We start from the raw sequence: 14,188 nt of genomic DNA, 5'->3' as shown, positions 1-14,188 counted from the left end.
TTCAAATGCATAAAATAAAGTATAATAGTTATAAAGGAAATGAATTATTTTGAGATACCATTATCAAAATATATATTTTTTTAAAAGGTCACAGGCCCCAGGTATAGAGGTATATACTTAGGGCTAGGCCTGGTATACTTTGTCTCTGGATTTTTCTTTGGCTTTCAGGTGGGACAACATTATATGTCCATATAATCTATGTTTTTGCTTCTCTAGTTGTACTTGTGATATTAGGTGTCTAGTAGAAATATATTCATGGAATTATTTTTCCCTTTTTGAGGCATCATAGCTATTTAGGCATTCTGTTTAAGACAGCAGATGGTTCAGTGAATAGAGAGCTGGGCCTGGAGACAGCAAGACCTGAGTTTCAGATACTGCCTCAGACACTTATTAGCTGTGTGACCCTGGGCAAATGACTTTAACCTCTGTTTACCTTCGTCTGCGGGAGAAGGAAATTGCAAACCACTCCAATATCTTTGCCAAAAAAAACCCAGTTGGACAGTATTGGTGTGCTGTGGTCCACAAGGTCATGAAGAGTTGGATAGGACTTAACAATTTAAGCAACATGCTTATTGGATTCTTATGGTGCTATGGAGAAATTGCACTGAGAAACTGTTGCCTTAATTGTGACTAGGGTTCTGAATTCTTAATTCAGCCATACTTTAACTATGGATAATTAATCTACCTTTTCTCTCCGTTTTAAAGGGATATTAATTATCTCAGCTCCAAACCTACTTCTAAAGATTATTATGAGGGTTGATAAACTAATAATAACAGTAAGGCTTTGGGACCTTATAATAATATTTTTTACAAGATTTAAAATGTTTGAATTTGGTAGTTCTTTTGCCTGCTCTGAAAGTTGTTGAAAGGGTTTTTTATGTGGCGATAAGTCAAGACTGGCAGCTAGGTGGTGCAGTGGATATAGTGTCTGGCCTGAAGTCAGGAAGACTACTTTATGTGAGTTCAAATCCGGCCTCAGACACTGACTAACTATGTGACCCTGGGCAAGTCACTTAGCCGTGTTTGCCTTAGTTTCTTTATCTGTAAACTGAGCTGGAGAGGGAAATGGCAAACCTTTCCCCAGTATCTTTGCTAAGAAAACCCCGAACAGGGTCATGAAGGATTGGATATGTCTGAAACAAACTGACAGCAACAAAAAACAGATGGCTTATAATGATTCTGTATTTTTCCTAGATTGGTTATTTGAGAATGTACATTTGGAACTGATATTGTAATCCTCATTTTACTGTTGTGAATGAAAATGAAGCAAAGTTAATGTCATAGGGAATTAGACATTTGATTTCGTTGGTGTAGGAAATACTCCCTCTACCAGTGCAGGTTGGCACTTTGTAATTTGTAGTCTTAGATTTGTTTAGAGTGTGAGCAGTACAGTGACTTGTCTCGGGTTAGAAATTCTCTATATATCAGAACTGAGATTGGATGTAAGTTGTCTTGATTTCAAGGCTTTCTTTCTACTATTATACCATACTGATTCTAATGACACAATCAGGTACCTACCTGTAAGGGATTAATAAACAGTAGTCATGTATAGAGTACATTTTTTTTTTACTATTTACTATACTTTAGAAAAACTTTTACTTGATTTTTTTTTTTAATTTGTGGAATGCTTCACCCCCCCTTCCCCCCCTCCAAGCAGATGTAGTTGTATAGGAGGCAGTGGCTATCTCCCTGTACCATCATTCATTCAACATTTGTTAAAATGCCTGATTTGTTATTCTGTATTGTGTTAGGCATTGGGGATAATACTTTGATGAATTCCTGGTCTGGGGGTGTTGGGTGCTCCCCCTCTCAGTCATTCAGTAGGCATTTATTAAGTGCCTAATACGTGCTGGACCAGGGGTGGTGAACCTTCAGCCTTGAGACCTCATGTAGCCCTTTAGGTCTTCAATTTCGGCCCTTTGACTAAATCCAAACTTCTCGGAACAAATCCTCTTAATAAAAGGGTATGTTCTATAAAACTTGGACTCAGTCCAAGGCCACACCCGAGGACCTCTGTGGCCTTGAGGTGAAGGTTCCTTACTTGCTAGGCATACTCTGCTAGGTGCTGGGGATATACAAAGACAAAAAAAAGGAAACAGTCCCTGTCCTCTAGCACATTCTGTTTGGAGGTAAAACATGTAAATATATCAATATATACTAATTAAAAACAAGGCAATGGAGGGGGCTGGCTGCTGGGGAAATCTGGGAAAGCCTTCACATGGGAAGTGATGCTTTGCTTGAACTGAGATTTGAAGGGTCTCATAGATACCAAGGAAGGGGCAGAGTGTGAGCAGGAGGTACATTCTAGGTATGAGGGCAGCTAATGAAAAGGCATGAAGGCTAGAAACAGAGTGCTGTGTATGAGGGAACAACAAGAAGGCCAGGCTGGTTGGGCTAAAAGTATGGGAATGGGAATCATGTATAATAGGGTTGGTAAGGCAGGTTGGGACATGGTTGTGAAGAGTTTCAAAAGGGAAATACAAATTTATGTCAAATTTAAAAGCAATAGAAAGCCTATGACACTTAGTGATTAGGGGAGTGACATGATCAGACCTGTGCCTTAGGAAAGTTGTTTTGGCTTTTGTGTGGAGGCTCGGTTGAAGTGAAGAGAAGACTTAATTAAGGGGAGGGAGATCAATTAAGAGGATATTGCAATAGTCCAACCAAAAGGTGATTGAGGGCCTAAACTAGGGAAGTGTGGTGATAGTTGAATAGAAAGATTTGAGAGATGTTGATAGAATGGATAAGATTTAGAAAATACATTGTGGGGTGAAGGAGTTAAAAGTAGAGGATATTTATCTGAGACTGTGCACCTGGATAATAGAACCTGGTGAAATGGACAGGGTTTTGGGAGAAAGATGACAGCACCATTTGTTGAATTGGAAAAGCCTTTGGGGCATCCAGTTTGAATTGTTCAGTAGATGATAGAGGACTGGAACTCGAGTGTGACTAGGGTTGGATATATAGATATCTGGGAATCATCGTGGAGGTGATAATTAAATCATGAGGAGCTGATGAAGTCACCAAAAAAGAGAAAAGGCCCTAGGGTGCAGCTTGTGTGGAGTACACCCATAACTGGGGGGGGGGCAGGCGGCTAGAGGATAACAATTTATCCATGCATTGTTAGGTTGTGCACTTCTTGACTGTTTTTATATACATGAATCATTCCTAGAGGATTTACCTGCTCAAGGCATTTGTAGGCCTTCCTTTGGTTCTTTTAGCTCTTATTCCTTCACTCTAGTTTTGTGACTGGCCTACTTCCTTTCCAGTTATACTTGTTTTTTAATGCCTTTTAAGTGAGTTTTCTTATACAAGTTAATTTCAGTAATGTGCTGTTCAGTTATCCCTTCCACTTTGCAACTTTCCCCATTGTAATTTTGATATATCACAGATCAGCACGAGATATTAAATGGGAATTTGTGGGAGTTTTGTGGAAGCTGCAGACACATGAAGGGCCAGCAGACACAGAAAAAGTTTAGAAACTCAGAAATGCATAAAATATATGTATTATTGTATAATATCAACCCAAATTTTACAATAAGGTACTTTCAACACCCCATGAAAGAAAAAGAAAAAAATTCAGACTACTTCTCTGGTATGAAAAAAGAATCAACATTTTACACAAATTTTCCAGATTGTGGGGGTGCCACACCTCTAACCCCCACCATGTGGGAGTATTTATTTATGGTATTTACATCATCCCATTTGATTCTTAAAACAGCCCTGGGGGGTAGGTACCATTACTGTCTCCATTTTACAGATGAGGATATCGGAGGTGAAAGAGTAGTTAAAGGACCAGCCTAGTATCTGAGGGCAAATTGGAACTTGAGTCTTCCTGACTCCAAGTCCAATATCCTACCATACCCTCTGTGGCTTAACTCCTCACCTACCACCCCTCCCCCCCAAATGTTCAGGAAAGGGATACAAAGAATGTGCTTTGATTTCAGGATGACTGCTGGTTGGGGAATCATCGAAAGGTTCATGAAGAAGGTACCATTTGAGTTGGGCCCTAAAAAACTGGGTAGAATCTAACCTAATAGAGGGTGGGGTTGAGAGATTTGGGTGATTCTAGGTATAGGAAGAAGCAGGAATATATGTCTTAGTCCATTTGGCTGGCCTATAGAGTAAATAATGGGAGAAAATTCTGGGAAGGTGACTTGGAACCAGATTATGGAGGACTTTGCCTTGCTACTTAAAGTATTTGAAAGTTATATGGTTGGTAGATGGAATCACTGGAAGATTTCTGAAAAATGGAATGATGTGATCAGAGTTGTGCAGTAGGAATATTAATTTGACTAAATTTTTTTTGGAGGACAATTGGGGTTAAGTGACTTGCCCAAGGTCACACAACTAGTAAATGTGTCAAGTGTATGAGGCTGGATTTGAATTCAGGTCCTCACTCACTGCGCCACCTAGCTGCCCCTTAATTTGACTAAATTTAGGCTAGCTTGTAGTGATAGTACAATAAATACATAAATATTCCTTAAATCAACAAAAGTTTCTTAGAAAGAACTTTAATTTTTTCATAGTTTTTCCTTTGACTTTAAGATATCTTACGAAAAGTTGGAAAAAGTATTTTCAGATTGAAATGACTTCCACATATTAGCAACTATAGTGACAGTTTTTGTACCTTTTGTTGCCCTTAATTTTCTGAAATGCTGCTTTTGATGTATTTCAATTTGGTTTTGAATGTTTGATACTAGATTTTAAGCCACTGATAAAAGGAGTTTATATTAGTTTTATGTTTGCCATGAATGTCCTAGCCTATAAAATTGAAGGGAACTCTGATTTGAGGCTATGTACTGCCAATTATATATTTTGGTTTTGGGGGGAGGGCAGGAAGAGTCTGTCTAGACATTGATAAATGAAGATTGTCAGTTCAGTTTTTCATACTTGTTCAGAGTAAACTATTCTTTTGTGTTCTTTGTGTATCCTATATTCAGCCTTCAGGGACTCTTAATTTCTATCAGTTATTGGTGCAGTTTAGCAATGGCCACAACTTCCCTAAAGTATTGATCTGGAAGAGTTGGTTTATCCTTTACTTTCTTCCATCTGTCTTTAATTTTAAAGAAGGTGACTAAAGGAAATTTTGAACCACGTTGAATTTTTAATATTTCCAACCCAAGGGCAATGGAAATTAATGGTAGGGGCTGCTGCTGCTGAGAATTTTACAGTTCTGACCTGGAAGTGGTAGTGTAAGGGATATTCTCAAGGGACTTGTGTGATCAGAGGTTGGCTAGTGATATGTCAGGAGCCAGGGATAAAAAATGAACAAATCTGATTATCTACAAAGTGCAGAGTAGACAGAAGCAATGCGCAATGCCTTCCATCCTGCATATTATGTAGATCACTCTGTGGAGTCACTGTGGAACAGCTTGCTAAAGAGAACTGAATTTAGTGTCAGGACAGAAATGTGTGCTGCCTCAAGTAAAATTTTCAAGTCTGTCTTGGAGCCTCTGTTTAGATTTTCAGTACAAGTGCTGCTATTTATTTACCTCTGTGACTGTGGGTAAATGACTTGATCTCTCTGGGCATCTGTTTCCTCCTCGTTAAAATGGAGAAGTTGCTTGGAATAGATGATTTTAATGTAACAGATAGAACACTCTGGAGTATAACACTGGATTTTGACCATAGTAAAGTGTGTCTGTCTCTGTCTATCTAGTCTGTATTTATCTTTGTACATAGTTGATTTAATATTTTCTTTCCTTGACAGCAGAGACTCTTTTGCCTTTCTAATCCCAACACTTACTACAGTGCCTGGCACATGGTTGGTACTTAATAAATGCTTATTGACTGACTGGTAGGCAAGTTATTCTCTCTAAGCTAAAGTTTCTTCATCTGTAAAATGGCAATAATATCTCAGTACCTACCTGTCTTAAGGCAAGTGAGATAATGCAATCCAGTGAACATAATCAAGAATTGGACGTTTTGAGATTGCAGTTTGCACCAGTGAAAAGAACGTATATATTGATGAGACAACAGATCCATTGAATTTTTTTATACAATTTGGAAAAATAGGGAAGTAAACTCAATTAAATTTTGGAATAACTAAAGCAGAAAAAAAGCAAAAGAATGTTTCTGGTTTTTATTTATTTGTAATTACCACTTGAACAATGCTAATAACTACCTTTGTAACCCAAAGTCTTGTTACCCAGGTATAAATTTGTGTGCTAACTTAGAGTAAAATTCATAACAAGCATGCCACAAAAGTACTATGGTAATGTTGAATCCCCTTATTTAAACCTTTATTAAATATTATTTATATATTTCTAGTCCTTTCATTTAACAAAATTATAATTTTCTTACAGGTATGGAAGCCCAAAGTGTGATTTTTTTTTTCTGTTAGAAATTGGTAGATCTCTTTCACAAGGGTGGGGAAGTTTGTTCTGTGAAGTTTGGATCTAGAGGTCACTGGTTCCCCACACCTGATTTAGCATAATCTTCCTCTATCAGTTGACGGTCAACTTCTGCTCTACAATTTAATAGTCTTGAGAATTACCTTTTGGTAGTGTGAGTTTTGTGTAGGGTCTCGCTGTGTGTATCCCTTGAACTGAGGTTTTTCCTGACTTTTAAGGCCTCCTCTATTTATTACACTGTGATACCTCTCACATTTTAACCTCTAAATTAGGTGATTAGTTGCAATAGCTATTTGCTTTTGAGAGTCTATTATAAAAAAAAATTACACATATGTAGCGAAGGCCAAAAAGACTCGTTCAGCTTTGAATCTAGAGTTGTATTCCTCCTCCTGGTTCATGAGCAGCAGATGTGTATATTATACCAATAAATAAGTACTTGGACTGACTGGAGTTCGTTTAGGAGCTGGGAATGTAAGCTTAATTAGTCTTATAAGAATTTTTAGTACAGAAAAAAATTTTTGATTGTCAAGTTAGGGATAGGTTTTGAGGGTTTCCCCACATTTTAATGTCACTTGCTTAATATTTGCATCCATGTGCTCATCATTTTCATACTCATCAATGAATATGGGGATTGTTGAGGGCACAATGGATATAGTGTAGGGCCTGGAGTCAGGAAGACCCGAGTTCAAATTTGGTCTCAGACACTTACTAGATGTGTTATCTTGGCTAAGTCATTTAGCCTGTTTGCCTCAGATTCCTTATGTAAAATGTGGAAAATATAGCACCTGCCTCCCAGGGGTATTGTGAGGATTACAATCAAATATGAGATAGTAATTGTAAAGCACGTAGTAAGTGCTATGTAACAATCATCATCACCACCATCATTATTGATTGGTTTTACCGTTGAAATAATTCAGCCCCTTTTAAAGGAAGTTCGTTCCTTTTCACTTACTACTTTTCCTTTTGAGTGATATGTGCCTCATTTAACAAACATTTAGGCACTGGGATACATGAAATGGATAATTATAATCCACAATATTATATGATACGCACATTAGAGCATTATAAAGCAAGGTATATTGTGAGGCCCTACAGAGAAGCTGATTGTATACTAGATGTATCACAAAGACTTCAAGAGTAGAGGAGTACATTTGAATTGGTCTTTACAAGTCTGGTAGGAATTCAGGGGATGAAGAAGATGTAGGTGGAAGGACATTTGAGGCAAAGGCATGGAGGACAGATGGCACATGACAACTTTTCCCAAATTTATCAGAACAGTTATGGAAGCCTAATGAGGTGGAAGTATCTTTTCTGTTTGGATAGGTCTAAACAGCTCTTTAGATAAAGGGAAGAAGCCTTGGAAAGAAGATGTGGAAGATGCAAGACCGATGAGCTAGAGCAAGGTCCCCGAGCAGGTTGTGGATAATGAAGTTAGCTAGGTTTTGGGACTGTTGTTTTCCTCAGTAATGCTCAGTAGTTCTGGATGTGTTCCATTTTATCCAATCTACAAATATTTGGGTGGAGACATACAGAATAAAGACAAAATAAATACAAGATATCATTGAACACTAGCAGCTGGAGAGGATCAGGAAAGTTTTCCCATAAAAGCATATGCTTGAATAAAGTGATAGCTTCAGTGAGGAAGAGATGAAGAAGGGGAGCATTCCAGGCATGGGGAAAGTGTCCAGAGTGCTGAGATGGGAGTCCAGTGTCTCCAAATCAAGAGCATGGGGAGGGGGGAGGGGGGAGAGTAGAGAGGTATAGGAAGACTAGAAATGTGGGTACTATTGAAGGGCTTCTTATGCCAAACAGAAGTCAAGAGAGAAGTTAGGGCTGGGTAGATTGTTTGGAGAATCATCAGCATAGAGATGAATGAATCCATGGGAACTGATGAGACTACCAAGTGAAAATAGTATAGAGGGAGAATAGAAGAAGGTCCAGGGCAGAGACCTGTGGGACACGCAAGGTTAGCAAGTGTGACCTGGATGAAAATGAAGCGAGGGAAACTGAGAAGGAGCAGCCACGTAGGAAGAGAAGTAGGAGAGAATAGTGTCTTGAAAACCTAGAGGGAAGAGACTGTCAAGGAGAAGAGCATATTTGATAAGTGTCAGAGGCTGCAGAGAGATCAAGAAGGATGAAGATTGAGAAAAGGCCATTTGATATAACAATTATGAGACTGTTGGTAACCTTGGGGAGAGTACTTTTGCTTGAGTGATGAGGTCAGAGGCCAGAGAGGTAAGAATAGACTAAGTGTGGAAAGACCTACATGATCTGATGCTGAGTGAGGGGAGCCGAACCAGGAGAACATTATACACGCTTACAGACACATGGATCTGTGATGACCAACTTTGATAGACTTGGCTCTTCTCAGCAATACAAGGTTCAAAGATAACTCCAAAAGACTCATGATGGAAAGAGCTATTAACATCCAGAGAGTTACGGAGTCTGAATGCAGACTGAGGCAAACTATTTGCTCTTTTTTTTTTTTTTGATTTTGTTTCTTCTTTCTCACGATTCATTCCATTGGACAGAATTCTTTACAACTTGTGTCAGTAAATAAGTTTACTGAGAAGGTATATGTAGAACATATGTCAGATTCCGTGCTGTCTGGAGAGGGGGAGAAAATTTGGAAATCAAAAACTTGTGGAACTGAGTGTTGTAAACCAAAAATAAAAAATAAATTAAAAAAAAAGATTATCTCCTAAACTGTGATTAGGTTTAATTTGAATTTGCCTTCTGTTATTCTCTATGATCAAGCCAAAAGTTTGAAGAAGTTGCTTAAGAGAAAAGGACACCATGTTTAAAGTACATGAAGTAAGGGGCAATAAAGAAAAACACTTTTTATTACATAGAAAAAAAAAGAATAGACTAAGTGGAGGTACTTACTGTAGCAGGCCTTCTCCAGGAGGTTAGCCACAAAAGATAGGAAGTACATGTGGGACAATAGTTAGCAGGGATGAAAGGATGAAGTGAGGGTTATGACCCTGGAAGGAAAGGTTGGAGCCAGATTGCAAAGGGTTTTAAAAGCCAGAGGAATTTACATTTGATCCTAGAGGTGATAAATAAGGAGTCACAGAAACTTATTGAGCAGAGAAATGACCTGCTTTTTAGGAAAATCAAATAATTTATTTTTAATTTTCAGCATTTGCTTTTATAAGATTTTGAGTTTTGATTCCCCCCCCCCCCCATCCAAGATGGTATGCAGTCTGATCTAGGTTATACATGAACAATCATACCAGACATTTTCACATGAGTCATGTTGTGAAAAAAGAATCAGAACAAAAGGGAAGAAAAGGAGAAAATAGTATGTTTCCATCTGCATTCAGATGCCATAGTTCTTTCTCTGAATGTGGATAGCATTTTCCATCCTGAGTCTTTTGTAATTCTTAGATCATTGCATTGCTGAGAAGAGCTAAGTCCAACAGAGTTGGTCATCCCAAAATGTTGTTGTTATTGTGTATAATGTTCTCCTGGTTCTACTCCGCCCAGCATCAGTTCATGTAAATCTTTTGAGGTTTTTCTGAAGTCTGCCTGCTCATCATTTCTTAGGGAACCATAGTATTCTATTACCTTCATATTCTACAGCTTGTTCAGCCATTCCCCAATTGATGGGCATCCCCTCATTTTCTGATTCTTTGCCACCACAAAAAGAGCTACTATAAATATTTTGTACATGTGGGTCCTTTTCCCTTATATATGATCTCTTTGGGATACAGACCTAGTAGTGGTATTGCTAGATCAAAGGGTATGCACAATTTTATACGCCTTTGGGTATAGTTCCAAATATGGTTTGGTCAGTTCACTGCTCCACCAACGATGCATTAGTGTTCCAATTTTCCCACATCTTCTCCAACATTTATCATTTTCCTGTTTTGTCATGTCATATACGTGTGTGTGTGTGTGTGTGTGTGTGTATGTATGTGTGTGTAAAATCCTTTCAGCAACCTGTGAAGGTAGGTGCTATTATTATCCTATTTTTACAAATAAACTGTGGCAGATAGGTTAAGGCATATGTCCTAGATCACAAAGACTTAAGTATCTCAGGTCTTCTTGCTCCAAGTACAGAAATCTGTCTACCATGCCAACATTTCTAACCATGAGCCCCAAAGACATGAAAGGAAGATGGTAGGACCTCATATGTACCAAAATATACTAATAAGTAGCACATTTTATTGTAGCAAAAAACTGGAAATGTAGTGAGCAGCCTAATGGCCCAACGGAAAGGCACTAAACAAAGTATGGCGTATGAACATAATGGAATATTATTGTACCATAAGAAATGACAAAAGGGACAGGCTCAGAGAAGCTTACAAAAATTCATATGAAGTGAAATGAGCAGAACCAGGAGAATATAGAATGACTACAATATTATAAAGAAAAAGAATTTTAAAAATCTTCAAAGGAACTCTTGGGGGTTCTGCCTTACAAGACCAAATGAAACAAATCAACTCCCTCTTCCATATGACAGCTTGTGTTGGTAGGCAAGCAAAATGGGCTCCTTAGCACTTAGTTCAACAAGTGCCCTTGAATAGTTTGGCTTTTGTTCCATTTGAGTAATTTAGTGTATTTCATTGAGCCTTACTAGGTACTAAGCCTCAGGCCCAAACCCCTATTAGGTGTAAAACCTTAGTGGGTGTGGATTGGCAACTAAGGTAGGGCCCAAGGTGGGGCTAACTCCAGGGAGGGCTTAGTTTACATGTCTGGGAGAGCAGAGGCTCTTAGACCACATGGGTTTAAATCACCTCTTTGTGACGATTCTAGGTCATGTGGGTGAGTCGCATGTGTGACTCACCCCTGATTCCGAAAAAGATATAAAAACCAGGGGTTGGCTGTCTGTTCTTTGGAGCTCTCTTACCCACAGCAGTGGTGGCATGCGTGACTCTGGGCCAGGCCTTGTTCTGAGCTCCCGGGCTGAACCTAGATGTTGGTAACTATGAATTGTATTGGATCTGTCTGTTGATGTGTGTAATTTGTTTGTATTTTGCTCTGAAGTTCAGTGTGCTGGCTTTTTCCCCTGAACTAAGTGAATATCTCTGTGCTGAATTAAAGTAAGCTTGCCAACCCCTTAACCTTGCTTTCCTTAGTTAAGCAGATCAAAAGAACCTGTGCTGTTGGCAGCTTTCTGGGTGCTGGCTGTGGGTGGATCTTATGCCCCCACAGGAGCTGCTAGCCAGATTGTTAAAACACAGCTTTTCAAATATTCCAGGATGGCTATCACATCACACCTGCATCTTCTGTTCCTGGGGTGGGGAACCTGCGGCCTTGAGGCCTGATAGGTTGTTGGTTAATTAGATTTTTTTTAAAAAAAAGGAAAACTAAATTACTAGTATCAAAAATGAAGGCAATGAATTCACCACCAATGAAGAGGAAATAATTAGGACAATAATTAGGAGCTATTTTGCCCATCTGTATGCCAATAAATCTGACAATCTTAAGTGAAATGGATGAATATTTACAAAAATGTAAATTGCCCAGATTAACAAGAGGAAATAAAATACTTAAATTACCCCATTTCAGAAAAATTGAGCAAGCAAGCCCTCAATGAACTCCCTAAGAAAAAATCTCCAGGGCCAGATAGAGTTACTGGTGAATCCTACCAAACATTTAAGTACTAATTAATTCTAATACTATGTAAACTATTTGGAAAAGTAGATGGAGTCCTAACAAATTCCTTTTATGATACAAATATGCTGATGCCTAAACCTTGGAAGAGCCAAAACAGAAAGAAAATTATAAATCAATTTCCCTAATGAATATAGATGCAAGAATTTTAAAGTATTAGCAAAGAGATTACAGCAACTTATCATGAGTATAATACACTATGACCAGGTGGGATTTATGCCAGGAATGCAGGGCTGGTTCAGTATTAGGAAAACTATCAACATAATTGACCATATCAATAATAAAACAGAAATCATATGATTACTTTAATAGTTGCAGAAAAAGTTTTTGACAAAATACAGCACCCATTCCTATTAAAAACACTAGAGAGCATAGGGATAAATGGAGTTTTCTTTAAAATGATAAGTAGTATCTAAAACCATCAGCAAGGTTTATATGTAATGGGGATAAGCTAGAAGCATTTCCAATAAAATTGGGGTAAAATAGGAATGTCCATTATCACCACTGTTACTCAATATACTGGAAATGTTAGCTTTTGTAATAAGAGAAGGAAAAGAATTTGGAGGAATTAGAATGGGCAATGAAGAAACAAAGCTATCACTCGTTGCAGCTGATATGATGGTATACTTAGAGAATCCTAGATGATCAACTAAAAAACTATTTGAAAAATTAACTTTAGCAAAGTTGCAGAATATAAGGACATAAAATAAACCCACAGAAATCATCGGCATTTCTATATATTATTAGCAAAGCCCAGCACCAAAAGGTAGAAAGATTCCATTTAAAGTTACTGTAGACAATATAAAATTTTTGGGAGTCTACCTGCCAAGACAAACACAGAAACTATGAACACAATTACAAAGCACTTTTCACACAAATAAAGTCAGATCTAAATAATTGGAAAAATACCAGTTCTACCTAAGTTAATTTACTTATTCAGTGCCATACTAATCAAGCTACCAAAAATTGTTTTATAGAACTAGAAAAAATAACAACAAAATTCATCTGGAAGAACAAATGGTCTAGAATATCAAGGGAATTAATGTAAAGAAATTCAAGGGAAGGTGACCTAGCCATATCAGATCTAAAACGGTATTATAAAGCAGCAGTCATCAAAAGTACTTAATACTGAAGAAACAGAGTGATGGATTAGTGGAATAGGTTAGGTACACAGGACACAGTCAATGACTATAATAATCTACTGTTTGATAAACCTAAAGACTCCAGCTTCTGGGATAAGAACTCACTATTTGCGAGAAGCTGCAGAGAACACTTGGGCAGCTCTTGAGGGAGGGAGGAAGACCAATTTGGAAACCATTGAAATTATCCAGGAGAGAGATGATGTGGGGCCAAAACTATGGTAGGTGGTGGTTGCTTGAATAGAGGGGAGGATTCAGATATAAGCAGTGTTGTTAAGGTAGAATCAACAAGATTGATCAGTTGATTGGATATCTAGAGTGAAATTGACAATACCCAGGTTTCTAACTTGAAAAACTGGAGGAATGATGGTCCTCTGACAAGAGATTGGTTGAGGGGAACTATTGCATAATGTTTTATATTCATAGTCGTTATGTTCCCTAGTCGTGTGTGTGACCTCCCATCCCCCCCCCAAGAGTAATTATGTTTTCATTTCTTCTTAGGGGAGAAACTTGGTCATTTTGCAAGTCAATTTTTTGTGATGATTATTTTTATTTACATGGTTGTCATATAGACATAGTTATGTTTCTACTTTGTATCAATTCATAAACTTTCCATGGTTCTCTGTATTTCATAGTCATTGCTTTTTATAGTGTACAGTAGTAACTTTCCATTGCTTTGTGTATACTCTAGCTTGTTTATCCATTCCCCAGTCTACTTTGTTTTCTGTTCTTGGCTACATCAAAATGCTGCTTTGGGCAATTTGATGTCTTGTGCGACTTTTTTATCTTTGACTTTTTAAGGTATATGCCTAGCAATGGGATGTATGGATTAAAGGGAGTGGAAATTTTATTCACTTTCTTAACATAATTCCAAACTTTCTTTACAGAAGGGTTATAATGTTTCACAGCTCCATGCACAGCGCATAACGTGCTTGTTTTTTTATAACCTTTCTAGCATTGACTGTTCCATCTTTTGTCACCATTACCAGTTTGTCTATGTTAGGCAGAGAATTTCAGCCTTGTTTTGATTTTCATTTCTCTTATTACTGATTTGGAGTACTGTTTCATGTG

At 37.9% G+C, this 14,188-nt stretch overlaps 1 protein-coding gene across 3 annotated transcripts in view; it reads left to right on the top strand.

Annotated features, from left to right (window-relative positions):
- Window positions 1-14,188, top strand: part of KANSL1 (KAT8 regulatory NSL complex subunit 1) — a 221,565-nt gene that overhangs the window by 38,541 nt on the left and 168,836 nt on the right. The window lies entirely within an intron of this gene.

The sequence above is a fragment of the Trichosurus vulpecula genome, chromosome 4, assembly GCF_011100635.1.
Source record: "Trichosurus vulpecula isolate mTriVul1 chromosome 4, mTriVul1.pri, whole genome shotgun sequence".
NCBI lineage: Eukaryota > Metazoa > Chordata > Mammalia > Diprotodontia > Phalangeridae > Trichosurus > Trichosurus vulpecula.
Note: the sequence above shows the minus strand (reverse complement) of the source record. Positions and strands in the feature narration are given on the sequence as shown.